This window comes from Perognathus longimembris, chromosome 1 (genome assembly GCF_023159225.1).
Source record: "Perognathus longimembris pacificus isolate PPM17 chromosome 1, ASM2315922v1, whole genome shotgun sequence".
Lineage (NCBI taxonomy): Eukaryota > Metazoa > Chordata > Mammalia > Rodentia > Heteromyidae > Perognathus > Perognathus longimembris.
In genome coordinates, this window is record NC_063161.1 from 80,630,640 (window position 1) to 80,657,853 (window position 27,214).

Consider the following 27,214-nt stretch of genomic DNA (forward strand, 5'->3'; position numbering starts at 1 on the left):
TTTGTTTTCCATCCTTGTAGTCAGGTGGTTAGTTACCTTTCTTGAATAGGTTGGGAAGTCAGAGTTCAAGTAAGTAAGAGTTCAGGTAGTAGAGTTATAAATCAATGGTGGACTGAGAAACCTCCAGATCCAAATTCCAAAATGCTCTAAAATCTGAAAATTACCTTTTTTTTTTTTTTTGGCAGTACTGGGAATTGAACTTGCTAGATAGGGCCTTATGCTTATTAGGTAAGTACCCTACTGTTTGAACCACAACCCCAGGCCTTCAGCCTGTCTAATGTAAAGTCCTTGTACATATTCCAAAATGCAAAAATAAAAAACCTATCTAAAATCTGAAAAGGTTAAGTATTTCAGATAAGGTATACTCAAGCTGGGTAAATGTGTGTATATATATATGTTCGTATCTGTCTTTCTATTCATTCATATATACTTTACCTATGAATGTTGCATACACACAGATATACAAATATACTCACATAAATATTCTTATCATAAATTTTACCTAAAGGCTGCATAAGCACAGTTAACAAATAAACTGTGTACACTTTATTGTGCATTCCAATAAAGCCAATGAAGTCTACAGAATGCTTTCACTGATTTTTTGGGGGATAGGGAGGCTGGGGCTGGCCTGTGATTGACAATGGTCTGACAGTTGCATCTGAATTTGTCAGTTGTTTTTCTATAAATCTTATGCCCTCATATATAAGAGAAATGATCTGTAGTTAGTCATTCACCTTGTATATATCACATGCAATGAAGCTGAACTCAGTTTTGGCTTTACCCTTGCTCATTGCAATAGCAAGAGCCATCTTTTCAGAGATTGGGGCATTTTTTTGTTTTGTTGCATCTAACAGCTGCCCATGTTCAGCGATCTACTCATTGAATTTCTGAACAATTTGCTCTTGAAAGTTATCAGGAAGGCCTGAGCACCAACTCAGATCTCTCACACACTTTGCCCCAGCCTCCTGAGGAGTCTCTGAGTGTGTGGGTAGAGACTGTAAGTATTGGGATGGATGAGAGAGGTTTCAGAGTTGGCCTACGTACAGTTCATAAGTCTGTCCAAGCCCCATAAGGACAATGTCTTAGACTACCAAGTCTCAGGATATCAGGGGCCCTCTCCACATGGCACTCACTGGCAGGACCCTGTCTCCTAATGGGATGCTGGCCTACTTTCTGTGTGATAGAAAGAAGAGTAGAAGGACAACATTCCCTTCACATCCCCTTTTTTCAGGTTTATTTACTCTTTCATCATTTTTATTCCCTTTGAGGACATAGGAGACTTTTTTTTTTTACAGTTCCTTACCTTTTATTTTTTTTAAGTTTTTATTATAAAACTGATGTATAGAGAGGTTACAGTTTCATACGTTAGGCATTGGATACATTTCTTGTACTGTTTGTTACCTTGTCCCTCATACCCCCCTCCCCCCTCCCCCTTACCCTTTCCCCCCCTGAGGTGTTCAGTTCACTTACACCAAACAGTATTGCAAGTATTGCTTTTGTAGTTGTTTCTCTTTTTTTACCCTGTGTCTCTCAATTTTGGTATTCCCTTTCAATTTCCTAGTTCTAATACCAGTATACACGGTTTCCAATATACTCAGATAAGATTACAGAGATAGTATAGATACAATCACAGGAAGGTGATACAAGAACATCATCAATAGTAGAAGCTACAGATACACATGGGATGTTGAAAGTAGTTACAACTGTGATATAACAATTGTTTCCATAACATGGAGTTCATTTCACTTAGCATCATCTTATGTCATCATAAGGGTATAGCTATTGGGCTCTTGTGATCCTCTGCTGTGACTTGCCTAAACCTGTGCTAATTATTCCCAATAAGGGAGACCATAGAGTCCATGTTTCTTTGGGTCTGGCTCACTTCACTTAGTATAATTTTTTCCAAGTCCTTCCATTTCCTTACAAATGGGGCAATGTCATTCTTTCTGATAGAGGCATAAAATTCCATTGTGTATATGTACCACATTTTCCTGATCCATTCGTCTACGGAGGGGTATCTGGGTTGGTTCCAGATTCTCGCTATGACAAATTGCGCTGCAATGAACATTGTTGTGCTGGTGGCTTTACTGTGATTTTGTTTGTGGTTTTTTGGATAGATACCCAAAAGTGGGGTTGCTGGGTCATAGGGGAGTTCTACATTTAGCCTTCTGAGGAATCTCCATACTGCTTGCCAGAGTGGCTGAACCAGTTTACATTCCCACCAACAATGAAGTAGGGTTCCCTTTTGGCCACATCCCCCATAGGAGACTTTTTTTGTCCAGCAGTTTTGTGGTTTATGCTAGTCATTAACACCAAACTAGAATGACCAGTTATGAAGAACAAGGGATTTGGACAAGTCTCTTTTTACTTTCTGCAATTAAATAGATAGTATGTGCATGTAGTTTGAAAGCCAAAGAGGATATCCTTCTGCCTTCCAATAACTAGTTTCTCCTTAGTTTTTTTCCCCCGGTCCTGAGGCTTTAACTCTGGGCCTGGGCACTGTTCCTGAGCTCTTCAACTCAAGGCTCTACCCCTTGAGCTACAGTACCACTTCTGGGTTTTGTTTTGTTTTTAGGTTACTTAGAGATAAGAGTCTCATAGACTTTCCTGCCTGGGCTAGCTTTGAACTGTGATGCTCAGATCTCAGCCTCCTGAGTAGCTAGGATTACAGGTGTGAGCCACCAGTGCGGGGCTTAGTTTCTCCTTTTGATTCTTCCTCCTTGGGGATAGTTCCAGATAGTTCCACAATGAGTGAATTCATTCTATTACTGTATGAAAAGAAATGATCTTTTCCTATTATTCATTTATGAAATCTTCTCCCCATCCTTGCACTTTTAGAGTTATTGTCTAATTTTTAAATTTTAAGTAATTTTGCAAGGAATACCTTGGCATATAATGTTGAAACTATCAGTAGATACATTGCTAGAAATAGAATTGCTGGGGTTAGAGTACATGTACTTGTCATGCTTCCCAGTGTGGCTTGATTATTATTATTAATTATTATTATTGTTATGGTTATTAGAAGGTTAGTTATCTCACTAAACTTTCTCCTTTTCCTTAGCATTTGGTTCTTGCCACATAAACATAGTTTTATTAATTTCTGCCATATAAATGGCTGTAAACATCTTTTTCTTTTTAGTACCAGGGTTTGAATTCAGGGCCTTATGCTTGCTCTAGTTGCTTAGCTGGTGCTAAGCCTCCAGCCTGCCTTTTTTGCTAGTTATTTTGGAGATGGAGTCTCACAGACTTTTCTGCCTAGGATGGGTTTGATCCTCTATCCTCTGGAGCTTAGTTTCTTGAATAGCTGAGATTACAGGAGTGAGCAACCAACACTCAGCAAGTGTAAAAATCTTCAAAATATGTTAAAGAACGGTGTTTACTGTGAGCTTTCTGTTTATACTTTTTTCCTGTTTTTCTGTCGCTTTGTGGACTTTTATTTGTAAATTCTTCATATATTAAAAGTGGTTTCATGTCTACAGTAGTGTTTATGCACCTTTTCTTCAGGCTATACTTTTGTCTTTTGATATTTCTAATGTTTCCTCACATAAATATTTTGTATTCTGGCAAAGCGTACATAACTTAAATTTACTATCCCTCCTTCGCTGCCTCCTTCCCTCCTTCCTTCCCTCCTTCCCCTTTTCCCTCCCTTCCTTCCACACTCTCTTTTTCTCTCTTGTCTTTGTCTCTCTCTCTCTCCCTTTCTTTCATGAGTGTGTCAGCACTGGGACTTGAATTCAGAGCATGAGCCACTAGCCCAACTTCATTTTATCCATTTTTTTAAAAGTACAGCCAGGGATCAAGTTATGAGTACACAGTTGAGCAGCTACCACTACCGTCTCTCCAGAACTTTTTCATTATCAGATATTTTTAAGTAGTTGGGTTTTTTTTTCACTTACAATTTTTCCCCACATATGATTTCACAGTCAGAAATGCCCTTCTCACTCTGGGTTTATGTGAAGATACTCTCCTGGTTGCTTCTTGTGCTTTTATGATTTTTTATTTATGATCCTATCTGTGTTCCACCTGGAATCCATTTTGGTGTAAAGAATGAAGTGTGATTCCAAGGCTTTTTTTCCTAGAGCCTTTCTCTTGCCATTTGGTCATGAGAACATGGTTTGAGGGCCAGCTGGATTTATCCAGGACAGTTTCTGGCACTGTTGGTAGCTGTAGGGACACACAAAAAAAGCACTCATTTTTTAGAGTTATGGTGGCTTCAGAAATGAAGACTGAGCCAGACCGAGTACTCAACATATTTTCTGTCCACCCCTCAAATCTCAGGCCTGCAGTGGCACTATCTGAAGCCCTTCAACAACAGCTGTCTCCACTGAGAGAGCTGGATGAAATAGGTATTGTACTGTCTCTGGTCAAGGCATCCCACAGGATGAGCAGTTTGTGCCCTGATCAAGATACTTAGGGAGCCTGGGCTGGGACTAAAGCCTGACATGCTTGAGGACGCTGTGGGGGCCTCTGCTGGGGGATCTGTTTCTGCCCCTAATTAGTCCAAAGACATTGAATCAGCCAGTGGCACTGTGACATTGGGACTGTTTCTGCGTTCTCTGACTAGTGTGTCGCTCAGACCATCTGTCCATCCAGTCTAGGTGCTCCACATGTACTGGACCTTCATGCTTTTGCCCTCAGGGCAACAGAGCAGGCATGAGGCATCAAACCCAGGGGCTTTTTTGCGCCACAAGCACCATTGGCACCACTTCAGTGTGTTCTGTCTGCTGCGATGGAAAAGGAGAATGACGGGGGTAGGCAGAGACATCTTGAACACAGAGATCTTGAACTTCCAGTTTCATTTTACTTTTTGCATGTGTATGCATACCTTGGTATTGGAGCAAACTCAGAGCCCAACATTCACATTCAGTTCCCCCTCCCTCTTCCCAAGGCTGGTGCTCTACCAAATGAACCACACCTCCACTTGCAGCTTTTCACTGGTTATTCAGAGCTGAGAATTTCATGGACTTTACTTTCTTAGCTGGATTCGAACGGTGATCCTCAGATCTCAGCCTCCTGAGTATCTTGGACTACAGGCATGAGCCTCCAGAGCACAGCTCAAAATTGCTTGCTGTGCTTGTTAGTACTTGGGTGTGGACTCAGGGTCTTTCACCCAAGTTTCTTAAAGACTGAGGTAGACCTGGAAGAACTTTCTTTGCACAGAATTCCAGGGGACACCAAACATGGTCTATTCATATCCCACATATTATGAATAGAGCGCCCCAAGCTTTTCTCATCTCCCTTCTTTTAAAATCTCATATGATCCTTTAATGGGAATCCATTCAAGTATAAGAATGAGTCTCATATAACTACCATGGACAGCAAGACATATAGCAGTTCTATAACTTCCCAAATTTCTACATGCCTTGTAGTTCACCCTACCTGCAACCTTTTCCCTCAAATCTGGTAACCAACCATTGATGAGACCTCTGTTATGAGAGTCAGTCCTTTTCAAGAAAATGTGGAATTAGCAGCATAGCATATATGCTGTTTAATTCTTTCTGACACAATACATTTCACATTTATATATGCGGTTGCTATATTCATGGTTCTTCCTATTCATTTTTTATTTATTAGAATATCTCACTATGTACTTAGACTGGCATTGTTCTTGATTCTTCTGCCCCAGCTCATGCCCAGCTTGTTCATCTTTCTTTATTGTTTGATTATGTAATACTAGATGTCTATACACAGTTGATTTATTTATTCATCATCTGAAAATCCCAAACACCAATTCTTTTTTTCGGTGCTTTACTTAAGTTCTATCTTATTTACAGTTTTGCTTTCTGAAATTTCAGTTGCCCTTGGTCAACTTCAGCAAACTTGAATAAAAATTTCAAGGCCAGGCACTGGTGGCTCATGCCTGTGATCTTAGTGCCTCAGGATGCTGAGATCTGAGGATCAAGGTTCAAAATCAGCTTGGGCAGGAAAGTCCATGAGACTCTTATCCCCAATTAATCACTAGAAAACAAGAAATGGAGCTATGGCTCAAAGTGATAGGGCACTAGCCTTGAGCACAAAAGCTCGGAAAAGCACCCCAAGCCCTGAGTTCAAGCCCCATGACTGGAAAAGAAAAAAGATGGTTTGAATGCGGGGGGGGGGGGGGTGAGGAAGGAGAGAGAAAGTGGAGAAAAGAGAGAGACTGGCCATATTCATTTGACTTTTATTACATTTTAGTGTTATAATTGTATTTTATTATGGATTATTTTTCTTTTGCTATATCTTATTTGTAAATTAAGCATTACCACTTTTTCTGGGCATAGGAAAAACATAGCGTGGCGTGCATAGAATTTGGTATACCTATGCTTTCACACATCCACTGTAGGTCTTGGAAAATGTCCCCTGTAGATTAGCAGGATATATCCTGGTATTCTGTTTTTCTATCTCCTAGTGAATGAGAAACTTCCTAGAGGCACCACTGATATTAACCAAATTATATTCTGTATCTGATTTGAAGGCAAAGCTTTTTGGGCAGCATCCCTAGAGACTGTCTATAATTGTGTAGCAATTGGTCCTTTACTGTGATGGTAATTGGTGGTGTCATTGTGCCCAAAACTGGTTGCCATTCCACCATTCCACCATCCTTAATTATTCCCTGCTTGTCTCTTGGGAGTGAGAAGAGGCACCTTCTTTGATGTGGAGGCCAATTAGAAATGTTAGAAGATTTCTCTGACAACTCAGAACCCAAGCTAAACTACCTCCATATGCTGTTTTCTATTTCAAAGACAGCTAGAGGACAGTGAGACAGGATTTCTTTCTGCCAGAGTAGAGGAAGATGCCTTACAAGTGGAGACCAAGGAAGAGGGGAGAAAAAGGATCCACTGAAGGCATGGTCTTGGACAGGCTGAGAAAGTGCCATACTATTGGTTTGGGCTCACAGTGTTACCATTTGTCTGTAACAGTTATTGCTTGTATTATGGAAACCAAATTCTATAAATATTGTGTAAGAGCAAGGCTAGTGTGTAGCTTCACACCACAATGAGGAGATTTGGTGTCTGCATACATCCTCCATGTGTATCCTTTTGGGCAACCCTCTGAACCGTATGTGCTGTTCTCCCAATGACTTCTAAAAGCCTAATAGAGGCATGGAGGGCATTAAGTCTTTGAGGACATTGATTGGCCTCAATCTGTGTGCTCTTGAGTGTTGCTTCTGGGTTGAGGGGTGATACAGTGTGGATGTGGTTGGTCCACCATCCTCCTGTCCCCAGAGGATACCTGTGAGGAAGCTTGATCCTCACTGTGGTGGTGTCAAAGTGGCACGAAGTTTAAGGAGTGATAGGGTCCAAAAAGAAATGTACTCATTACCTGATGTATGTAACTGTAACCCCTCTGTGTATCACCTTTATAACAACAACAAAAAATATATACCTTAAAAAAAAGTGAAGCCTAGTGAATTTATGAATGAATTAGTGCTGTCGCTCAGGGTCAGGTCCCATGGGACTGGATCAGCAAATAACAAAACTGGATGAGAGAGAGAAAGAGAGAGAGAGAGAGCGCTGAAGCCTAGCCCTCCCCTGTTTCTTCCTTCCCATCTGATCTCTCCCTCTCCTGGGTCCCTGCCAAGATGCCATAAACTGTGAGGTGTATCCTCACCAGCTGTGAAACAGCTAGAATTCCTATCCTTGGGAGTTCCAGCTTCCAAGCTTCTGAGCTTCCAGCTTCCAGCTTCTGAGCTGTATAAATTTCCTTCCTGTATTGAGCCATGGGTGTTTTGTTATAGCAATGGAAAGTGGAGTAAGAGAGACATAGTGGGTCTCTCAGAACCTGGCACACAGCAGTCTTTGTGGCCTGCAAGTCCATAATAACAAGTCTATGCTGCAGAAAGTTTCCTGTTCACTATTGCCCCCAAGATGTGCAGGGAGCGCATACTCTGGTATGTGCATAGCCTGTGCTGGCCAGGCCAGTCCCAATGCCAGCAAGCACAAAGTAGAGTTTGCTCTGGCTGGGGCAGGGTTCCTAAGTTTTCTGAATTCACATATCCAAGGAGGGTGATCTGGCAAAAAGATCCCCACAGCCTTTAAAAAAGACTCTTAAATAGATGTGTATGCAGTGCTGTTCTCCATTAACTAGTCTATCTAAACAAAAGCTAGTATTTTCTTTGGACATTTTCCACCACTGAGCCTCCTTTTGAGCAGTTATTGGCTAGATTAGTGGAACTTCCCCTAGGTGGTTATTTCATATCCTTCTTTTCTTACAAGTGGTGACATTTAAAATACTTGTGCTTTGAAACAAGCATCTTAAGCCAGGAGAAAATCTTAGGTTGGGAAGTGATCTTATGGCTGACGCCTTGTCTGTCTAGTTAGAATACAAAAATCATTATTCCTCCATTAATGTTGCAATTTACTGACTTTAAAATGGAAAATTAAGTTCTGAAAATATTCCCATTATGCACGTGTACTTCACAGTATTTTGTATAACTGTGTACATAGCTGGTTTGAACTCCAGGCATCAAGCTATGAGGTAATGACATGAAAATTAATGGGCTACATGTAAGACCTACAGATTTTGCACACTTCCTATTAATCAAGCTTGAATGAATGCTGTATGTATGTATGGACACATTGTCCATTTGGTTGTTTGTTTCAGTGCATAGTCTGCTTCCTTTTCCTGGAATGATTTTCTCCCAGAGACAGCCACATAGTCAACCCTCAACTCCTCAAGGAAGCCCAGCTTGACCATCATAAAAATCACCTCACCCCACATTGAACTCTCCCTCCCTCCCTTCCCTCCTGCCTGCCAGCTTGCCTGCCTGCCTTCCCCTCCCTCCCTCCCTCCCTCCCTCCCTCCCTCCCTCCCTCCCTCCCTCCCTCCCTCCCTCCCTCCCTCCCTCCTTGCTTCTTTTCTCTTGCCTGCTTCTCTCTGTTTCCTTTCTTATTGGAGCTTGAACTCAGGGCCTTGTGCTCTCGCCTTGGCTTTTTTTGCTCAGGCTGGCATTTTACCATTTGAACCACAGCACTACTTTCAGCTTTTTGGGTGGTTAATTGGTGATAAGTGTGTCAGATTTCCTGCCTGGGCTGGTTTCAAACTGAAATCCTCAGATCTCAACCACTTGAGTAGTTAGGATTACAGACATGAGCCCTTAGTGCCCCACCAGTGCTGGTAATTTCGTTTAAGCTTTTCTGACTAGTATTTGAGATTGACAAAAGCAAGTTTGATGATATCCTTCTATTTTTTCCAGCAAGACAGCAAGTTGTCTGGTATTCTGGCATTGTTACTCACTCACTATGGCTTCCCCATGGACAACACAGCATTCCAGACTATGAGGAGTGAGCTGACCCTTCAACTTGGCTGTTTTATGTAATCATCAGAAACTCAAGGGAAATAGTTACATCACATTTGATCCTAACCTCCAAGACTGTGATTTTAGAACATGCTGTGTTGCCAGTTCCTGTATTTAGCCCTCTATAGGGTGGCTTGATTTTATATGTGCAAGTCGATCTCACACTATCTTTGTAGGAGGAATTTATATCAAGCACAGTAACAACTGTGGTCTTTCCAGGGGTCAGAGAATACATCTGCTTTTTTGGGAGAACCATTTTGAAGTGGAGAGAAAAAGATAACATGTAACTATGCATTACAGATATGCATTCCCTTTCAGTTATAATAATGGCTAGAACATTCTTCAGTCCATGTTGTTATGTCTCCAGCAATGATTTCCCTCGCTTGAGGAATATGATGTTGGCTCTTTAAAATTTCATAGCCAAGTACCAGTGTCTTACACTTGTAATCCTACTTACTCAAGAAGCTGAGATCTGAAGATCGTGGTGCAAAGCCAACCCGGGGCCCACAAATCCAAGAAAGTCTTGGCTTCATTTAGCCAACAAAAAGCCAAAGTGGAGGTATGGCTCTGAACATAAGGGAGAATGTGAGGCCCTGATTTCAAATCCAGTACTGCCATAAAAACAAGCAAACAAACAACAAGGCAAAATGTTACCTAATTTTTAAACCCCGCCTTCCTAGGAAATTGTGACAGTTGTGAAATTGTGACAGACTGAAAGACCATGTGAGGTTGTGGGTTAAGGACTCTCCTGGGAAGGCAGGTGGTAGTAACCTCCAAGGAAATCCCTTGGGGGCCCTTTGGAAAGTCAGCTCCTGGAACAAAGGTGGTCACTGGGTGCTCCATATTCATGGAGCTTGCAGGCTCCCCTGCAAGCCAGGCTTGCAAATAATTTCCTTCCTCAGGAGAATAGAGCAGCTGTGAGCTAAACATTAACATCAGGCCTTTTAAAAATAGAGATTGGCTTTTAAGAAACACTTGCCCTTTGGACAGGCTAATAGAAGCATGGATTTATTTCAGTGTCTAACCCCAAGAGAAGAGGGATGAGGAAGAAGAGGTAGAAGAGAAGTCTTATTGGAAAACGTGCTTTAGGGAAATATTATTTCATTTTTGCCTACAGTGGACTGGGTGTATGGCATTTGGGGAGCTCACAGGTAAGAATCTGCTTTGAATATCAGAGGAGAATTTGGGGTGTGTGTGGGGGGGGGGGGCACTGGAGTTTGAACTCACGACCTGAACAGTGTATTTTAGCTTTTTTTGCTTAGAGCTGGCTTTCTACCATATGAGTCTTTTTCTACTTTCAAATTTTTGATGATTAATTGAAGATAAGAGTTCCCCGGCCATTCCTGCCAAGGTAGCTTTTGAACCTTAATCCCCAAATTTCAGCTTCCCAAATAGCTAGGATTACTAGAGTGAGCCACCAGTTCCCAGTTTGACTGGCTTTGAACTGTGATCCTCACAACTCAGCTCCTGGGTAGCTACAATTATAGGTGTGAGCCACAGTGCCAGGCACAATGATTAAACTTGGTGGACTGACAAGTACATACAAGATTTGGAAAGTACACTTCTGCGGGTATATGTTTCTGTGAGGGCTTTTCCAGAGAAGATTAAGGGTGAAGATCTGCCCTGATTGCATGGGCAGCACCATTCACTGGGCTGGGACTAAGGTAGAAGGAAAGAAGAAAGAGGAAGGAGTACGTTAGTCCAGGCATGCTTTCTTCTGTCTTCTTCCCAGTGAGCAGCTTTGCCCCACCATTCCCTGTTCACCAGGCCCTGCCTCACCCCCAGTTCAAAGCTGAGGAGTCAGCCCACCATGGGCTGAAAACTCCCAAACCACAAGCTAAACACATCTTCCTGAAGCTGGAATGTGTGTTATTGTTGTAAGGTAAGAAAATGGAGAAGCCACATTTTGAGAGGTTGAATCGGGAGTCTTTTATTAAAAGGCTGGCGTCTGCGGATGAACTCTTGTCCCAAAGACCTGCAGCCCCATGAATACACTTAACCCTGTCAGAAAACTGAGTCCCAAGAGCTGGAGAGGAAAGGAAAAGCAGACCAAAAGCAGGCCAAAAACAATACCAACAAACCAGACTGGATCCAATGGAGAGCTGAAGTGGGACGCCATGGTGACCAGGGAAGAGCCAAGAGCCAGGACAGTAACATAGAGATATATGGCATGGCATAATGGTGCCTCAGTGGTTCAGGCCTAAATAGGGTCAGGTCATGGGGCAGGGTCACAGGGAGCTTGAGAGTTCACAACCCAAGACTAGTAACCTATTATCCTAGTCTCTGCTCTCCTCGTGTGTCACCCCCCCCACCACGAATTTGTTAAACCCAATACCTTATCATCCACCACCATATGATGAAGATGTCACCGGTTAGATTCAACATCCTTACTTCAGTATTTTGTCATGAAAGTAAAGTAGTAACAATTACTCTAATTGCTCTGCCGAACCACTTTCTCTTCTGTTATTTTTTCCCCCTTTTTTCAGTCCTATTCTTCCTTTATTTATTTGTGCCTGTCCTGGGGTTTAAACTGAAGATCTGGGCTTGTGTTCTGAGTCATGTTGGGAAAATGGAGGAGAATGGAAAAGGAAAAGGAAAAGGAAAAGGCAGCAATCGAGGACTGTTTATTGAGGAGCAGCGAGGGGCACAGACCTTCTCGTGGGATTGGAGGTTGTGCCTAGGACTGGATTTTGGAGTGGGCTTATATTGGGATTAACAAGGAAACAGAAAATGGGTATGGTCTCTTGGGGGCCCAAGGTGATGTCCTTGGCCAGGCCCACAGGGGAATGCTCCACCTGGGATGAGGGGCTATTGTCCCCTGGGGACCAAGGGTGGTATCCTTGGCCAGGCCCACTTTGGAATAACCTGCCTGGGGACAGGCATGTGGTCAAGCCTGTTCCTGTGCACCCGTTATCTTGCTTGGCCTTGGGCAATAAGGCAGGAATCAGTCCTTCAAGTCAAAGCATGAGTTCTGGCTTTTGGGTAATTAATTGGAGATAAGAGTCTCACAGACTTTCAAGCCTAGGCTGACTTTGAACCAAAATCCTGAGACATCAGCTTCCTGAATAGATAGGATTACAGGCCACTTCTACCCAGTTTTATTTTATTTTTATTATCTTTAAGTAGTTGTACAAAGGGATTTCAACTTGGCATATCAATTTGTAAGTTATAATGAGTCTTGAGCAATGTCACCCCTTTCATCATTCCCCCCCATCTCTCCCAACCCCACCTATCCTCTCAGATTACCTAGCTCCATTTTCACATATGTACATTGAATATTATGACTATAATCGCTCACCAATTTTCCCTCTCCATTGGTTTGCCTTCCTTTCCCTCAACACATGTTCCAGTGTCCTAGTATTCATTTTGTTGAGCTGTAAGTAAGTTGTTCAAAGGGATTATACCACTGGAAATCTCCCCTGTGTATACTATACTTTAGTCAATCATTGGTGTACATATGCATATGACCCTGAATATATTTTCATACATGTTTCTAATTTAGGCCTTACTTTTACTTACAAGAGAAAACACACACCCTGTCTCTCTTGAGCCTCACACTTCATTTCCTTATGGTGTTTTTCAAGTGTATTTTGATACTATTTGTGAAGCTTCCAAAGCATTTTAATTTGATAGTATTGGCTCTTTCTGTGAACCTTCCAAAAAAACTTTTTTTGTATACTGCTCTAAATTTTTTGATTCTTGGGAAAAGAATTTAATAAACATTTGGGCATTCTTTTCAGTGTATTTCACAACTGATAGTGTCTATCATGTGACCTGTACCTGCAATGCTAATGTTTATTTTGGATTTAAAAAATATGCTTCAGGGCTGGGAATGTGGCTTAGTGGTAGAATGCTTGCCTAGAATGCATGAAGCCCTGGGTTCGATTCCTCAGCACCACATAAACAGAAACGGCCAGAAGTGGCACTGTGACTCAAGCCTTGAACAAAAAGAAGCCAGGGACAGTGCTCAGACCCTGAGTCCCAAGACCTAGGACTGGACAAAAAAAAAAAAAGCTTCAGAAGAGGTAAGAATAGCAAAGAAACACATGGAGAATGCTCATCATCCCTGGGCATAAAGAAAATGAAAATCAAAACAACTCAGATTCTATCTTACCCCAGTTAGATTGGCCAACATTGTGAATTCAAACAACAAAAAATGTTGGCAGGGATGTGGGGGAAAAGAAGCTCCATTGCACTGTTGGTGGGAATGTAAACTAGTACAACTACTCTGGGTAGCAGTCTGGGGGGAAAACAAACAAAAAAACCAACCTAAACATATTTCTTCCCTATGATCCAGCCAAACCAGGATAATGTAAAGACACCTGCACATCCATGCTCATTACTGCACTATTCACAATAGCCAAGATATGGCAACGGCCCACATGTCCTACGGATCCAAAAAATGTCCCTGTACATAATGGTATTTTACACAGCCATTAGAAAGAATAATAATAGGTCATTTGGAGGGAAAAGGATGGACCTAGAACAACTCATGTTAAGTGAAGAAATTGAAGTTCAAGGAGAAAAACTACAATTTTTCTCTCATATGCGTAAGCTAGATCGAAAATACATGAGGACATGATGGGACTATACACACAAACAGTGAGACCAAAGGAAGACAGTCTTATCAGAGAAGCACAAAGGTGCAATGCTTATGTGACTCTGATTATATAAAGTACTATGTATTGAAATGAACTCCAAGAAATGGCAAAGAGATTTTTCCCCCCTTGTTTCTATTTTCTTCTATCTGGTTTGTTTGTCTATCTTGATCAGCTAGAGGGGGACAGAGAATTTGAGAAAAAAGGTGAACAAGTGTAGCAGTGGAGCTCACGGGATGCTGTGTTGAATGTGGTGAACTATACAACTCATGGGTGGAGACGAGAGGGAGGGACTGGGAGAGTGAAGGAAGGGATGACACTGGATGAAAGGAAACGTACTCATTATGTAACTGTAATCCTGTTGTACATCACCTTTATAATAACAATAAAGTAAATAAAAATATGCTTCAGTGTTGTTTTGACTGGTTTGGCTTAGAAATAGTTAACGTGGAACTTTTTGCTTCACTTCATCCTTGCTCTCAAGGGCAAGGTATTTTGGTTTTTGAAACAAGGTCTCAGTAAATTGTAGTCTGGTCGGGCCTCCAACTCTTGCCTAGCCCCCTAGAATACTGGGCTTACTGGTATTTGCCATAGGGTCCCCCAACTCTCCTGAAACAATTCTGAGTCTTCTGCAGATATCCCTTCGACATTTACTTTCTACTGGGTTCATTTTAAATTAGTTAATCGTTGTGTGTGTATGTACATTGGGGCTTGAACCCAGGGTTTAGGCACTGTCCCTTAGCTTTGTTTGCTCAAGGCTGCCACTCTACCTTTTGAACCACACTTTCCCTTCCTGGTGGTTTTTTGATGGTTAATTGGAAAGAAGAGTCTCACTGACTTTCCTACCCAGGCAAGCTTTGAATTGCAGTCCTCTGATCTCAGTATCCTGTGTAATTGGGATTATAAGTACGAGCCACCTATGTTTAGCCACTGGGTTTGTTTTGAGTTATTGCTATTATATCGGTTCTAATCATGTTCAGTTTTCATCCGTAAACAGTGTTGAGACAGATAAAATGGCAAGGGTCTAAATGCTTCTCTGTTAAGAGCCCTTGCTGGAAAATTGAGAGGCATTTTTTTTTTCCATGATGTATTTGTGGTAGTGATTTGACTCCACAAATATATTTATCAATAGGAAGAATAGATTTTAGAGTGCATGTTATTTTGAAAACTAAAGGAGAAATCCTCTCCATGAGTTCCTAGCTTCATCAGTCACATGACAGCGATGGATTTGTCTTTGGATGAACACATCTAGCTCCTGGCAAGTCCTGCTGTGTTGGGCTTGTTGTAATAGCTGAGGTCATCACTAGTTTGAAACTGCAGTTCCATTAGCCCCTCCTCCTTTCTGTGCTCAGTGACCCCAGATTATTTCCTCTGCACCATCAAGGCATAGGAAAGCAGCCCAGACTGTTCCCAAGCTCACTCCCTCACATGAGGATCTGCCACATTTATTTTAGTGCTCAACACTTGTATTTTACAGGGAATGGATCATTTTCGACATCGAATTACAGAAAACTATTTAAAACCATAATTCATTTCAGTGTCATTTTTAAAAAAGGTATAATTTGAAACATTCTCTCTAGGAGACCAGCATCTTAATATTGTAAATTCTTGTGCTATATATTTCTCTAACATGGGACACTCATGTGTGATGTTAAATACATGATCATCCTTTAGTGTAATACAAACAGGAATTCTTTCCCTGCAAAAAAGTCTCTAGTCTTGTCTTTATTCAATCTAAATATATAGTCCTCCAGAGTTCTAGTTTTCTTTAAATCACAGGAATATGACCTACTATCTTGAGTATTTATAGATCTATAAACTTTTGTCACCAACCTTTTCTTTCTTTCTTTCTTTTTCTTTTTTTTTTTTGTTCGTTGTGGGGCTCGAACTCAGGGCCTGGGTACTATCCCTGAGCCTCTTTGTGTTTAAGGCTAGCGCTCTACCACTTGAGCCATAGTACCACTTCCAATTTTTGAATGGTTTATTGGAGATAAAGAATCTCGCAGGGACTTTCCTGCCCAGGTTGACTTTGAACCCCAATCCTCAGTTCTCAACCTCCTGAGTAGCTAGTATGACAGACATGAGCCACCAGCACCTGACTTCTTTTTTTCTTTTTGACAGTTCCAAGTTTTAAACTCAGGGCCTTGTACTTGTTCCACTTTCTTACCCATTGCTGGCATTTTGAGGGTGCCTCCATTTTGGAGATAGAGTCTTATAGACTTTTCTGCCCAGACTGGCTTTGAACTGTAATCCTCTGGATCTTAGCCTCTTGAATAGCTGGGATTACAGATGTGAGCCACCAGCACCTGCTTTGCTCATTACAATATAATTAGATAATATAAGTCATTTTCAGTTAAATGGCTGATATAGTAAACGCTGTCTGCCCAAGATATACATTTCAGGCAGTTTAAGTATGTTTATAAATAGAAGAAAAAAAAGCTAAATATAAACCCGGGTGGTTATCTTTAAGGGCAGGGCAGGGTTATATCTAGGTGACTATTATTTGTTTTTACTTTTGGCAGTGTTAGAGATCAGACCCAAGGCCTATGACATATGAGGTCAACACTCTGCCACTGAGCTCTCTCCCTCCCTCCAGCCTGCAGTTAAATGGCTTTTATTTTTCTTTTGTTCATAAAATTCCTCAATAGACATTTTATCTTGGTAATAAATAAAATGAACAGGCTCATTTATACCCGCTCCCCAGTCCCTCTGAAGTGAGAGGGGATTAGCATGCCTGCAAATTAATTCATGGTTTAATTTTAATTTGTTGCTTTCTGGATTCATTTATTGCTTACATCAACCCCAGAGTGCTCTTGGGTCAGGAGTCACAGGAGCTTGTTGGATAGCAGAAACTCCTGCCTGGGGATTCCTTCAAGACTTGGTGGGTTTCCTGCTTTTTTTTTTTTTTTTTTTTTTTCTCCTCAAATGTAAGTCACAGCACATATCTATAAACCAGATTTGTTGTTGTTGTTCCAGTACTGGGGCTTGAAGTCAAGGCCTGGGTGCTCTTCCTTAGCTTTTTTTCATTCCAGAATGGTCTTCTACCACTTGAGCCACAGCTCCAGTTCTGGCTTTTTGCTAGTTATTTGGAGATTAGACTGTCACAGATTTGTCTGCCTGGGCTTGCTGGGAACCTTCTGGATCTTCAGATCTCCACCTCCTGAGTAGTTAGCATTATATTACAGGCTCCACACACCAGTGTTCAGCTTCAGAATGTCTTGAAAACCCTGGACTGAACATGTGGCCCAAAGGTAGTTTTAATACAGATTTCCTCAAGGCATATGCTAAATAGTTAAAAGCTTTTATCTGCCTAAGACTCTGTCAGATGGACTAGTTAAAAAAAAAACAGAACAGATCCACAAGTCATTTGGGAATTATAAAAATGTTTTGGAGACAATATTAACTGAATCTATAAATAATGTAATAGGAAATAAAGCATTCCAATCAATACCTGACCCCTTTCATGACCTCATGTCAGCCTTGTATTAAAGAGTATTTGGCAAGACTCTTGAATTTCTTATATTCATTTAGTGTTTCAGATAAATGATACCCTCTTTGAGAGTATTTTGTTCTTGTTTAAATTCATCATTACTTCCTAGAGGCACAGTGACAATAAAAAGTCAAGGAAAAGGAAGAATTTTAATTAACCCAATCATTTTATAGCTAGAGGATTAGCAACCTCAGCTATTTTTTTGTTTGGGGGGAGGTGGCACTGGGGATTTGAGCTCCAACCCTCACATATGCTAGGCAAGATACTATACCATTTGAACCACATCCCCAGCCCTACAATGCAGTCTTGCAACCTCAACTTTATCATTTCAGCAACAGTAGGCTTTTTTGTGTATGTGTGTGTGCCAGTATTAGGATCTGGGCACTGTCCCTTAGCATTTTTGCTCAAGTCTGGTGCTCAACTACTTGAACTACAGCTCTATGTCTGGCTTTTTGTTGACTAATTGGAGATAAAAGTCTGCACAGACTTTCCTACCTGGGCTGGCTTAGAAGCTTGATTCTCATATCTCAGCTCTCTGAGTAGCCAGAAGTACAGGTGTGAACCACTGGTTCCCAACTAAGAAATCTACTCTTAGTGAGTTTGTAATCCTCAACAACCACCAGTAAGCAGTGCATTTGTGGCCTGCCCTGAGTGAGAGGTTGAGTTTAAGGGGCAGAGGCTTTAGGGTATGGTAAAGAGTGTTTGCATAATGAGTGCATGCCCTCATGCGCATGTGTGAGTTGTACAATGTATATATTGGTGTGGTATGTGTATATTTTGTGTGATCTTTGTATGGATAGAATATATAGTATATGTGATGTTTTTGCAGGGTATGTGGTGTGTGTGGCAATGTGTACTTGTACATGTGCATGTAGTATTGATGTGTGTGAGGTGTAGGAAGCTCGGTGTGAATGTTTGTGGAGTAAGTGGCATGTGTGTGTAGACATGAGATATGTAATGCATGGCTAATGTAGTTGTGTGGGGGTGTAGGGTGTGTGCATGTGTGTGTGGGCAGAGAGAGTATTGAGGAACTCTGTAAATGATGTTGTTCTTATGCTCTGCTTGTTCTTTTGGGGTTTTTGTTTGGTTGTTTGTTTGTTTTGGTGCCAGAACTTGGAGGCTGGCGGCTGTCCCCTTAGCTTTTTGCTCAAGGCTAGAGCTCTACCATCCAATCTACAGCTCCACTTCTGGCTTTTAGGTGGTTAAATTGGGGATAAGAGTTTAAGGGACTCTTCCTACCTGGACTAGCTTTGAACTGTGACCCTCAGATCTCGGTCTCCTGAGTAACTAGGACTGCAGAGATGAGCCACTGTTACTAGGTTCCTGCTCTGCTTTTAATGGAGTTGTGGAAGCAGCAGATAGTGTGACATATATGCAGCTGTGAAGTTAGCAGAAAATCCTGGTATGAGGGCCAGGTTAGTGCTGAGGCCATGGAAGGGGCAAACTCAGAAAATCAAGCCCGGATGCTGTCAACTTCGAGAACAGAGGTTGTTCCTGGGGGGATGTGGTGAGCCCCATTCTGGGCAGATGTGTCCTAGCTTCAGTCCATTCTCTCCCTGCAGTTGCAGTTATCTTACTGGTTTAAAATGCTCTTCACTGTTCAGATGCTTGATGGTTTCAGTGTCTTCCCATTTTAATTTTAAGGTCAAAAGGATTCTAATTAAAGCTAAAGGTACAATCTCAGTGTCAGTCTTTAAATGAATTCAAGACAACAGTTGTGGAATCTTATCAGGGAAATTTAAAATGCTGATTTCCTACAGAAGCAGAGTGTAATAATTGAGCCAAAGAGTGTAATAATAGCACCAAAGTAATGACTTTGTGCATTTTTTTAAAAGAAGGACTTTCCCCCTCTATAAAAGTGACAGAGACCATTTGGGGGAAAGCTTAAAGGAATGAAAATAAAATCACTTGTAAGGAGGGAGGGAGGGAGCTCCCTCTCTCCCTCCTTCCCTCCCTCCTTTCCTTCTTTTTTTCTTTCTCTTTTTTTGTTTCTTTCTCTCTCTTTTTTTTAAAAAATTTTTTGGCCAGTCCTGGGGCTTGGACTCAGGGCCTGAGCACTGTCCCTGGCTTCTTTTTGCTCAAGGCTAGCACTCTGCCACTTGAGCCACAGCGCCATTTCTGGCTGTTTTCTGTATATGTGGTGCTGGGGAATTGAACCCAGGGCCTCATGTATACGAGGCAAGCACTCTTGCCACTAGGCCATATCCCCAGCCCCTCTTTCTCTCTTCCTTCCTTTCCTTCTGTGTGGTATAGTGGTTTGAACTTAACGCCATGTGCTTGCTAGGCTTGTTTGTTTGGCTAGTGTAGTACCACTTGAGCCACACCTTCAACTTGCTTTTTGCTATTTTTGATAGAGGCTTTGGGATTTTCTGCCTAGGCTGGCCTCCTGAGTAAGTAGAATTATAGGTGTGAGCTACTGGTGCCTGGCTCTTAGTACTTTTAGACAGTAAATTTGTTTGGAAGTGGAGCAATGTACGGAATAACCTCAATGCATAATCTCTATATGTGAATGTAGACCTTTTATGAAAACTCTTTTAGTTCAATCATGCCTTCAGGCCAAGAGCCAGTGACTCATGCCTGTTATCCTAGCTACTCAGGAGATCTGAGAATCGAGGTCCAAACCGAATCCAGGCTAGAAAGTGGGTGAGGCTCTTGTCCCCAATTAACCATCAAAGAGCTAGAAGTAGTTGTGGTAGAGCACCAGCCTTGAGTGAAAAAGCTAAGGGACAGCTCCCAGCCCTAGTACCCCCTCCCCCACTAATAGATAACAGTTCCATTGAAGATAGATCAGGTGGTAGTAGTTATTAATAGTTCTTGCTGTGGGTTATTTCATGAGCCATCCTATGCATGCTAGGAAGTTGCTACCCATTTCACAGAGGAGACAGCAGAGGCTTGATGAGGTGATGGAATTTGCCCTTGGTCATGCAGAAGAAAGTAAGGAAAGAAGCCAGATACTTCTGACAGCACCACTTGTATTGCTAACTTTTGTCACCACATCATCATATAGGCAGTGTGCAGATTGCCAGGTTACTATAGCTGCCTCCTACATGTTTTGAGAGACATCTGTATTTGTATTTATTTAATTATTTTTGTGCCAATACTGGGGTTAGATCTCAGGGCTTCCTGCTGTTGCTTAGCTTTTTCTGCTCAAGGCGAACACTCTACCATTTCAGCCACACCTTCACTCCTAGTTTTTTGCTGATTAATTGGCTTAAGAGTCTCTCAGATTTGTGGTCACAACTAGCTTTGAACTGTCTGTCATCCTCAAATCTTAGCCTCCTGGGCACCTAGGATTATAGGCGTGAGCTAATTGCCTCCCACTGAGATATCAGTATTTATCCATGGAACAGGTTGGCTTATATTCAGTGACATAGTGTGGCTCCACAAATTCTGTGAACTAGGAAAGAAACTATGACTGAGTAGTTGTCTAAATACACATGACCAGTAGAGAAGCCAAACTAGTGTCACTCCAAGGTGAATGCCCTTGCCCTTGCCCTTGGAGGTATGCTTGGTTTCAAGAGTCCATGCAAAGCCATCTGAACCTCCAAATCATATGTCTACATTTTCTCACATACCATGAGAGCCCATGGAAATATATTAAATGGAGTTATGATCCCTAATAGTTATTCCGTCACTTGTCTCATGTTAACACGGGATTTTACAACTTAACATCACAGGACTGTATGGGTGGCCTATTAGAAAGTGAATGGTTTTTATTGTTTCTACAATGAAGTATGTAGATTTCTGAGAAGTGTTTGAAATACAGCATATGTTATATAGGACCAGCTAAAGACTGTTAGCATAAAAGAACATTGAAAAATAGTATTTAAAGTTGCATTAGGGAAGATGCCTTTATCCCTGGGGAGGGACAAAGAGAAGGAGGGAAAGAAGAAACATTCACACAGAAACATCACAAGGGCTTCTGTAATAGGCATGTGTATGACCCCTTCATGCTCAATACTTACAAATAATCATTTTTTTCATGGACATAATTTCCATTGTTTCTCAGGTAAGTATAACTAAATGGTTTTAAGGCAGGTCTGGAATGTGTGTGTGTGTATGTGTGTGTGTGTGTGTGTGTGTGTGTATGGTGCAATAGTAGTAGTAGGGCTTGAACTCAGGACCTTCTCACTGTCCTTTATCTTTTTGGCTCAAAGCTGGTATTCTACCACTTGAACAACTCCTCTACTTCCAACTTTTTGATGGTTAATTGGGGATAAGAATGATATGGACTTACCTCCCTAGGCTGGCTTCAAACTGAGATCCTTACATCTCAGCCTCCTGTGTGTGACTAGGATTACATTCATGAGCCACTATTACTTAGTTTGAAGGCAGTTTTTTAAAAAAATGTGTTGTTAAGCATTTTCTGGAGGCATACATGTGGATTCTGACACAGTTAAGAACACAGTCTGCCAAAAGATAATGAAAAGATTATCTTTTCATCTCTCTGGGCTTTTTGCCAATATGTCCTTTGTTCTTATCTCAGGGTTTGTGTAATTCCCTTAGGAAGCATTGCGGGGTCTGGCAGTGCACAATCAATTGAAGCCATTGGGTAATGTGGTTAAAACTTGGGCAAAATGTAAAGCACATTTTTAAATGTTCAGGTTAAATGTATTACAATTTCAGGCATTTGGATTTTGTTTATTATAATTATGTGTATAGGTTGAATAATTGACTACTCAGAAGATTTCCTGTGGCCTTAATTAGCAGTCTCTGTTACTTAAAAATAGACTCAAGTGGAGATAAAGGTACAAGTTGTAAATCTGGCTTCTCATAGGCATGACGTGATTTCAGATGAAGTTTCAGAAGAGGAACACACATGATTAAGTATGTATAAGATGAGATGAATTTAAATAATTATGCACCAGCATAATTTATTACCTAAAGTTCTCTGTGTTTGCTTTTGAGCACAGAGCCCTTGAGCAGGCTCAGTACTCTCACTTGAGCCGCACTTCCAGTTCCACTTTTTTTTTTTTTTTTTTGGCTATTTTGAAGACAGAATCTAGTGGACTTTTATTGCAGATTAAATTGGAAAATGAAGATGTACATTTTCTCCCACCTCTAAAAGAGGAAATGGCCATTCTGCTCTGCTTTCTAGCAGGTGAACTGCTCAGACACCTGTATGTGGCTGACAGGAACAAGACCTATCTTCAACCCTGTGGGTGGTCCTCCCACACTCCTTGCTCCCTGTGGCTTTTGATGGGTTGCTTGTGAACTTGTCTTCCTCTCTGGAAGTCCTTTGGGGTTCCCTCCACCCATTGAAGCAAGTAGAGAGACTGTCATTTTTATTCGGGAAATTCCAGTCCTCCAGGAGCCTGGGTGTCCCTCCCTCCTCCTTGTTGACTGAACTCCTGGCTAGGAAGTGCTTAATGAGCTTAGAATGCTTCCTGTGAACCTCTGACCTGTTATTAGTAGTCTTGGCTCTGGTGCCTACTGGGGATGGAGAGATCCTAATAGCTCTTCTGATTAAGACATACACAGACCTGGAGGTCACAAGCAGGAACTCTAATCTATTTCTCTTAATTTTAGCTGAATAATAGAAGCTGTTGGAGGAAAATCTCCTAAGCAGGCATCACTGTGAGTGTTTGCATTTGTCCTTGTCAGTGACCTTGGGCATGATATTTCTACTGTAGAATGAGCAACTTCATTTTGTTGTCTTATGAGCTAAGAGCAAATGATTCCTTATGGAATAAGACTATTTTGCCACATCCCCAAAATGTATAAAAGAAGAGTTGTATCCTTTGTCATCATGTTCTTTATCCTCTTCCTCTTTTCTCCTTTTTCTTCCTTATTTTTCATGCCAGTATTAGGACTTGAATTTAAGGCCCAAGTCCTCTCCTTTAGCTTTTTCACTTAGGACCGGCACTTTACTACTTGAGCCATACCTCCATTTCTGGCTTTTGGGTGGTTAATTGGAGATAAGAGTCTTATTGACTTTTCTGCCCAGGCTGGCTTTGAACTGCAATCTTTAGGTTTCAGCTTCCTGAGTAGGATCATAAGGCATGAACCATCAGTGCCCAGCCTATCTTTTTTTTTTTTTTTTTTTAAATTGTATCTGTTTTTCTGCAAAACCTAAGCTTGGTAACATGGTCAATGCAAGCCATTGGGTAATTAAAAAGCCCAATTGATTTACACTCTTATTCTTTTAAGTTGATACCAAAACATTGGAATTGCTTCTTTGATTCTTCAGCGGGAATAACCTTAAAAGATATTCAGATTTTCTTCCATCACTCAAAAAGGAAAGCAGTGTTATTCTAGTTTGCATCATTTTTTCTTCTTTTTCAAGGAACCCTTCTGAGCCAGAGCGTCCCTACATTTAGCTGTCTTTTGGGGGAGTGCAATCTTGACCTTAATGCTGTGTTGAATTCATGCCTGAGGTGCAAGTTTCTGCATTCCAGGTCTTCCATAAGGAAAGTGTTGTGCCAAGTCGCAAGACCACCACCAAGAAGACCACCGAGACTCAGACATTCCGAAATGCAATAGCAAGGCAAGACTTTATTCAAGCGGGGCCGCGGCCCGGGCCTTGTCCTACCCACCGACACAGCAGAGGTTAGGAGGCAGCCTCCAGCTGCGATTACACAGGGCTTATAAAGGCAAAAGACAAAGTTACAGCAATCAGGTGTTCAAGCAAGCAAGATTACGGGTACAAATCTGATTGGCTCAGGGCTCGAGGTATTCTAGGGGTGGTTAGAGTTAAGCATTCCCAGTCGTTAGAGTTCTCGACCTGCTGGGCCCTAATAAGCTTGTCCTGGGTTTGCTCACAGGGCCTGCTTATTTTCAGGTTCACGTGGTAAAGTGGGGTTCGCGTGGTAAAGTGGGGCCTGACTTCAAAGTCTGGCACTTCAAAAGTACCTTGGCAATTGAGGTCTTGGGAACTCAGATCTAAGTCAGGACCTCACTCTTAGGCAGTTTGTTGATAAAGGTTATCTTCAGTATTTTAAGACAGGACATCTCTGAGAAAAAGCACCTAATACAACCCTTACCCTCATCAGTTTTTGTTGTTGTTTTGGTGCTAGTTCTGGGGCTTGAACTCAAAGTCTGGGTGCTGACCCTGAGCTTCTTTTGCTCAGGGCAATCTACTTCTTGAGTCACAGCTCCATTTTGGATATGAGTCTCACAGACGTACCTGCCCAGGCTAGCTTTGAACCTTGAGCCTTAGATTTCAGCCTCTCGAGTAGCTAAAATTACAAGGAATGAACCACTATCTGGCTAATTTTTTTTTTTTGCTATCATTTATTTTGATTGGTACTGGAGTTTGAATGTAGAGCCTCATGCTGTCATGCTTGGCTTTGTCTGCTCAAGGCTGGAGGTCTACTGCTTGAGCCATACCTCCACAGCTGGCTTTTTGATGGGTTAATTGAAGATAAGAATCTTATGGACTTTAATGTCTGGGCTAGTTTGGAACCTCAGTCTCAAGTCTCTGAGTAGATAGGATTACAGGCGTGAACCACCAGCATCTGACTAGATGGAGTTGGGTACTGCAAGGTGTTTCTCTATGGGCTTGAAAACTTAGCAGATGGATCCCTCTATATCTATCTAGCTCCAGTCCCATCAGAAAATAGCACTGACCATCTACAGTGCTTGTGCTGTTGTGTGGATAGGACATGTCCTTACCAAAACTCTTGTTGAAATCTGATTCCCAGCATGATACAACTGTGGTGGTGAACTGTGGGGGAACCTTTAAAAGGTGTTGGAAGGTGTTGAGCCCTAGAGGTAGAGTCTTCAAGAGGGATTGTTGTGCCAAGTTGCAAGACCACCCCCAAGAAGACCACCGAGATTCAGACACTCCGAAATGCAAAAGCAAGGCAAGGGTTTATTTAACGAGCTGCCAACTCGGGCCTCGTCCTACCCACCGACGCAGCGGAGGTTAGGAGGAAGCCCCGAGCTGTGATTACACAGGGCTTATAAAGGCAAAGAACAAGGTTACAACAATCAGCTGTGCAAGCAAGATTAGAACACAGGTACAAATCTGATTGGCTCAGGGTTCGATTCTAAAATGGGGTTCACGTGGTGGGGCCTGACTTCAAAGTCTGGCACCTCATTTCCCCCTTTTTCTTTTTGGTACCTTGGGAGCCAATCATGGCTCCATTCTGTCCATTTCAATGGCTTGCATGTCTAGGGGATGATATAGAGGTAAGGCATGGGCCAGTAGGGCCAAAAGTAGTATCCGAAAATAACTCTGGTCCCTCGGTTTTAAAGGGGGGCTGATGGGTGAAGATCATCCATCTTCTGTAACTTCTTCAGGCTGACTCAGGGGCGTTGACCTCACCCAGCCAGGAACCTATAACCCTAGTCTACTTTACCAAGGGACTGCAGGATTCACCTCACTTTGGAGTGAGCTGCCAAAATAACATTAACACCAGCCAGGGTAGTAAGGAAAGAAGGCAAAAAGAAAATTATAACAATATTCAGTCTAACTTTCTTTTCTTGAGGCAAAGGCGAAGCGGCCCAGCTGGGTGCTTGGAGACCTCCCATGTTCCATCACGGTAGTTGTCATCCAGGGCAAAGGGGTCAGCTGGCCTGGCGTGGAAGCAATGAACCCAAGTGGCGATGCCGTCTAGTGTCCCTTCCACCGTGGTTAATCTGTTGATTGGGGGCATTGGCAAGCTGACAGGCCTTTAACAGATCTCAATAAGGACACAACACAATCTCAGGTCTACAAGCTTTCTTTCCTAAACAGATGTATCAGCTTAAAATTCTTACTGCCAGTCAGGGCTTTGAGTAAATGCGGGGGGTGAGATTTTAATCTATCCTCTCATTTGACAAACTTACCCTTACTAACCACTATCACAGATGACTGGCAAATTCCTGCCCAGTAGACAGACATGGGCATTGGAAAGGCATGCTTATGAACTATTCTTCTAGGACTTCCCGGCTTTAACTTTTGAAAGGCCAACAGTAGTGACTCTAGGATCTGACACCATCTCTGCCATCCAAGCAGTGGCTTACTGCCTCTGAATGCTCCATCACTTTTGTCCCAGGAGGAGTGACTTTTGACTTGGACTCAGGGCCTGAGTGCTGTCCCTCAGCTCTCCAGCTCAAGACTAGCACCGTACCACTTTTGAGCTCCACACCACTCCGTTCCCAGCACTCTGCTGGCTGATTACAGACAAGTCTCTCACAGGGACCTTTCTTTGCCCGGGCTGCCTTCGAACCGCAGATTCAGATCAATGAGTCTTATAAGGGGCCACTTTACTCCAATTATAAGCAACAAGGTGGTCCACACAGAATTTTTAAGCATGCTCTCTTACCTGGAACTTATTAAGGGTCAGTATTAGATCTTGACAAACTTGTAGGAATCACCTGTGCTTCTGTGGGCCTGCTGGAAACTGTTACAAAAAACCTACAAAGAAGCTGGAATGGCAATTAAACATTTTGGTAGCCATAATTCTCCCTTTCTCACTTTGCAATAATTATTTAGGACAATTTTACTTCCAAACTTCTTATCTAGAAATGTATTCTTGATTTCCAAAGCCTTTCTAACACTAACACAACACTTTAGCTTTTATCTGCATTGGAAAAACTGAAGCTCACAGACATTCTGAAACCAGGTGCCGCCCTTTGCCTACAGACTGCTTGTTTCAAAAGAGCCTCTTTTTTTTTTTTTTCCAGTCCCAGTTACTGCATGGCATGAAGACCTTTGAACTCAAATGACAATTTTTCCTTAATGCAAGAATTACAATTAGAAATACTTATCCATTCAGCTTTCCAATATATTAGTGAGAAACATTGGCCCATTTTGCCATTTCTTCCTACATACATAGAGTTAATGAGAGTTTACTTCTATGCCATTAGTTTAATATATATCCTTTTAAATCCAAATTTCTGATACTTAGCTCTGATTTTTTT

The 27,214-nt window shown here is 41.9% G+C and overlaps 1 protein-coding gene and 1 long non-coding RNA gene across 5 annotated transcripts in view; both read left to right on the top strand.

Annotated features, from left to right (window-relative positions):
- Positions 1–27,214, top strand: part of Dapk1 (death associated protein kinase 1) — a 186,133-nt gene that overhangs the window by 23,460 nt on the left and 135,459 nt on the right. The gene's annotated exons all lie outside the window — the stretch shown is intronic.
- Positions 8,997–11,136, top strand: LOC125339622. The gene is made up of 2 exons (XR_007208571.1): positions 8,997–10,428; positions 11,045–11,136. It is a non-coding gene; the product is annotated as an uncharacterized LOC125339622 (long non-coding RNA).